The sequence below is a fragment of the Lactuca serriola genome, chromosome 5 (genome assembly GCF_051521515.1).
Source record: "Lactuca serriola cultivar US96UC23 chromosome 5, Lser_US96UC23_V15, whole genome shotgun sequence".
In the NCBI taxonomy this organism is placed as follows: domain Eukaryota; kingdom Viridiplantae; phylum Streptophyta; class Magnoliopsida; order Asterales; family Asteraceae; genus Lactuca; species Lactuca serriola.
This window is the reverse complement of record NC_136412.1, coordinates 281193206-281197680: the sequence shown is the minus strand read 5'-3', so window position 1 is coordinate 281197680 and position 4475 is coordinate 281193206. Positions and strand designations below refer to the sequence as shown.

Here is a 4475-nt window from a genome sequence, read left to right as displayed (position 1 = left end):
AACAGGTCAAGTCACCACCGATAGTAGAGTCGAGTAATGCATGTACCCTGGTGTTGTAAAGTTGCAAATATTTTCATCAAGGGCTTTCTAAAATTGTATTTGAATACTTTAATTCTTAACACTCTATCCCTTCGTCTACTTCTCATTCAAAGTAGTAGGGAGGGGGGGGGGATTGGATATTAAATATCTTACCTTAATAAATAAGAATAATTTTGTCACATGTCATTCTCCCATTCAATTTGCCACATGTCATTTTTTGTTATAATTTGAGATATATATTATTTTCCACTTGTCATCTACTTCATTTTCATTTCTAATATTCATTAAATTAGTTTTTATAAATTAAACCTACCGTAATGACTATTAATTTAAAACTAGAAAAGGGTACGTGGCACTTCTGCTTTTGGACTAGATTGCCAATCCTTCAAAGTATTGTGGCCAACAAAGAAATTAAAAAACTTTGGTGTCCAATTTCTTATACTTGAAACTTCATTGTTCATAAGTCCCTTGGGATTTAATTATATATATTTTTTGAATTTTGAAATTTCAATTTCAATTTCAAATAAATTTACAGTTTAAATATTTGTATTTAACATTTTGTTATAATTAACTCATTTGGTACATGAGTCTGACAATTAAACATATAATTTTAATTTATTTATGATTCACATGTTTTTTTCTCATAATTTTTATTTAATTCAGATTTCAACTTCAAATAAACTTCCCATTTTATCGTTCATGTTTAATATTTTATTTTAATCAACTTGTATAGTATATGAGTCTCACAACTAGTTAATAATAGACGTTATAGTCAGAAATATTGTTATATTATGAGAAACTAAATATCCTTTTATTTTCCTATCAATTCTCCTACTCATTTAAATGATGACATATGACACGTTAGTATACTAAAATATTTTTATAAATTTCGTTAAATGAACACTAAATGTTACATGCATCACCATTTAATTTGATAGAAAGATTTGCAGTAACAAAAAATAATAGGATATTTAATTTCTCTTATATTATATATGAAGAGATTTTCTAATAATTAATGTGTTTAACGTTTAATTATGGTAACAATTGTGATTAATTAATACTTCTTATATGTGCCCTTAAGGCACATATTAGAAAATCTCATATATGAATATGAGGATTAGATGTTATTATCATAAGAACTATTAGACTACTATAATTATCTTGCTATATTAGGAATATGAGGATTTGAGAAGGAATATGAAACTAATAATCATCGTATTTATACATCCGGGATGGGATTAGACATTAAATATTAATATTAGAAGTTATAGTCAGAAATATTATTATATTATGAATATTAGGATTAGATATTATTATCATCAGAAATATTATATTACTATATTTATCTTGCTAGGAAACTAATAATCATCGTATTTATACATCCGTGATGTAACGAGTAAAGCAAAGAGAAACTAAACCAATTACATGTTCTCCAATGTAAAACGATTTTAATTATATACTTGCAAGATTGATGGTTTAATTTTGGATTGGATATATATAGAGATCAATTTGGTTCTCGTTTCCATATGTTATATTTATCAAATATACCATCAAATTCGTCATGTATATAATTTTTTTTATAAGACTATTCCACATTTTTCCATAAATTACATATTTGCTAAAAAAATAGAAAAAAGAAATATACTTCAGTGTCATAGATGTCGTTCTCAAATTAGTCAAATATAGTAAAAAATCAACAGTCCCAAATGAGCGTCGAGAAACTCGGATTTTTTGCCGCCTGGTCGGAGAAATTAGCGGCAAAACAGTCGGTGCTAGCCACTTCCCACGACGAATTCATCCATCCATCCACCGAGTCCACCACCATCAATTTAGTCAATGATCCCGGGGAATCCAAACACCCCTCTAAACTCGGCAACTCAATGAATTCATCCAATTCATCATCCGGGCTGCCGGAAGCATGTTCATCGGCAGGTAATATATAGCGATCGGACAACGGCGGTTGCACGGTGGAGGAGTACGACACCGAACACAATTCTTGCATGGTGGCTGCCTTGGCGGCGGCGGCTTGGACGTCACGTGGCGAGACAGACGCCGGACGTGGCAACAAGTCTTTGAGTTGAGGAAAGTTGAGAATGGCTGAGTTCCCTTTGATGGACAAGGCGGCGACGTCGTGAGCTCTGGCGGCCATCTCCGGCGTTGAAAAAGTGCCAAGCCAGATACGGGATTTCTTACGTGGTTGTCGTATTTCCGACACCCATTTGCCCCAACTTCGCATTCGAACTCCACGGTACGCCGGAGAACGTCGGCTCTCCTTCCCTGGAATCGGTTTCAGGCGAGTGTTGGTGGTGGCAACATCAGAAGTTTGATTGAGTTCCGCCATTGGTAACCGGAGAGAGGGTTGAAATGAGGAATTATATAAGATGCAAATGAGTTGCAGAAGTGGGTGTTGGAGTGCATATTGACTATTTATAGTGAACTTTAACCTACCAAGCATGTGTACACATACTTTGTTTCTTATTTATATTATATAAAAATGTATAAATGTATATTTGAAATATACTATACATAATAATATATTTATTTATAGAATAGACATATGCAGAGGTCTTATGTTTGGTTTGTTTTAATTTGAAAAATAGAAATCGGAAATAGTATATTCAGTTTTTCACTTTTTTGATGAATAAAAAAAGTGGGCTTTTTGTTCCGATATTTTAAAGCTCGATTGTATCCAAAAGAGATTTTTTTGAAGAAAATCTTGAACCTAACCAAAGTGTAGAAGCTCTATTCTAGATTCTAGTCTAGTTGGATCGGCTCTACTTCTACAATTTGAAAACCCGAATTTCATATATCCTTGGTCAAAATGAATCATGATCGACATTGAAAAAATTAAAATTTTGTGATGTTCATCTACACAAGCTTTTTGCATGAAGCCACCAAAGTCAATAGATCTTATTATTCATACCATTCTTTAAAATTTTTATGGATATTTTTATAGACTTATGTCAAATCATTCATACTTATAAATAAAATATTATATTTATATAGTTAGAAGCATAAAAACCGACCTTTCCAGGTATATTTAAAATCAACCAAATCAATTCTAAAGAAAGAGAGACTTTTTCCTATCATCACTCTCTTTCATCTTACATTTTATCTTTTCTAATAAAAAAACATTTCTTATCATCTAATTCAATATATCATATACATTTTTTTCTATTTTTTCAATTTCATTTAATTCCACTCGGCAAATAGTGGTTTCTTTGGCTTTTTGGTAAATCTAAAAATATAATAAAATTTATTGCGTTTTAAAGCAATTTAAAGAAAGTTGCATTGACTCACTCCTTAAAGTCATCAAGGAATGTATTAAATTAAAATAATTCTTCCTAATTTTCAAACACAATTTTCGACAATCCATTTCAATTTCACGATTATTTGCAGAAACATTCGAAACATCGGTTCATTCACAACTTATTTTTGATATATTTTCCATATTAATTTTTGTAAATTATGTATAACTACAATCTCATTCATCTGTCACATTTTCTTGAGAGATTGAGTTTACAACATCAAGTTCATCGTCACAAATTGATCCGCGAACATCTACTACGTCAGGCTAGTAATCCTTTTTGTTTTAATGATTAGCTCTTTTCTAAATCATTTTGATTTTTTTTATGTAAAATTTTATGTATTCCTCTTATCTTTTCCATGCTTTGGTCGAATTTTCCTCTTATTCTAATGTTCAAAACATTTCCCATGTTGCAATGCATGTGTTATTCGATTAAATGTCTCAGAGAAGTTCGTCTTTACCAATCGATTGTATGTGTGTTTTATTCGAATAATTAAGGGCAATGTGGTCATTTCCTTAAGCAATTGTAGTGTCTGGACTAATGACATCACCAAAAATGGCATAAACTATTGTATAAAAGTATTCGACGGTATATTTTTCATGTGGTTATTTATTTTCTTCAAGTAATATGGCTCTCCTACTATTTTGTGTGTTTGAAGTCAATTATTTTTTCATTGAATGTTAATTAAGCAATAAGCTATAAGAATTAATTTGGTATGGTTTTTAGTGGTCCACTAACTAAATGCTATAAGAATTAATCTTTGTGCATAAGAAATTCAAAGAAAAGAGGGACAAAAACGGATCTGAAATAACAGGGGAAAGTACTTTTAGTGTAATCAAAAAGACCTGGGTTTATAAAGGTAACTAACAGGAAAAAACAATTAAATAAAAATACTACCCAAAATGCCACTGGGACTATTTTTGTCACAGATTCTAAATTACTCCTACAATAAAGTCCACTATCTAAATCATTACTCGCCCAAATTACCCTCCTTTGATTGTTCACAAAAAATATGTTTCTTTGTAGACAACTTCTTTTGTATAATGTTTTCATATTTATTTTTGTGTGTTCCATTTATTTCTTACGTTTATAATTTAATGCTAAAAGATCATCATGCTAATATGTATG

At 30.6% G+C, this 4475-nt stretch overlaps 1 pseudogene; it reads right to left on the bottom strand.

Moving 5' to 3' along the window:
• Positions 1 to 1506: 1506 nt before the first annotated feature.
• Positions 1507 to 2436, bottom strand: LOC145051665 (dehydration-responsive element-binding protein 3 pseudogene; annotated as a pseudogene).
• Between the last annotated feature and the right edge of the window lie 2039 nt (positions 2437 to 4475).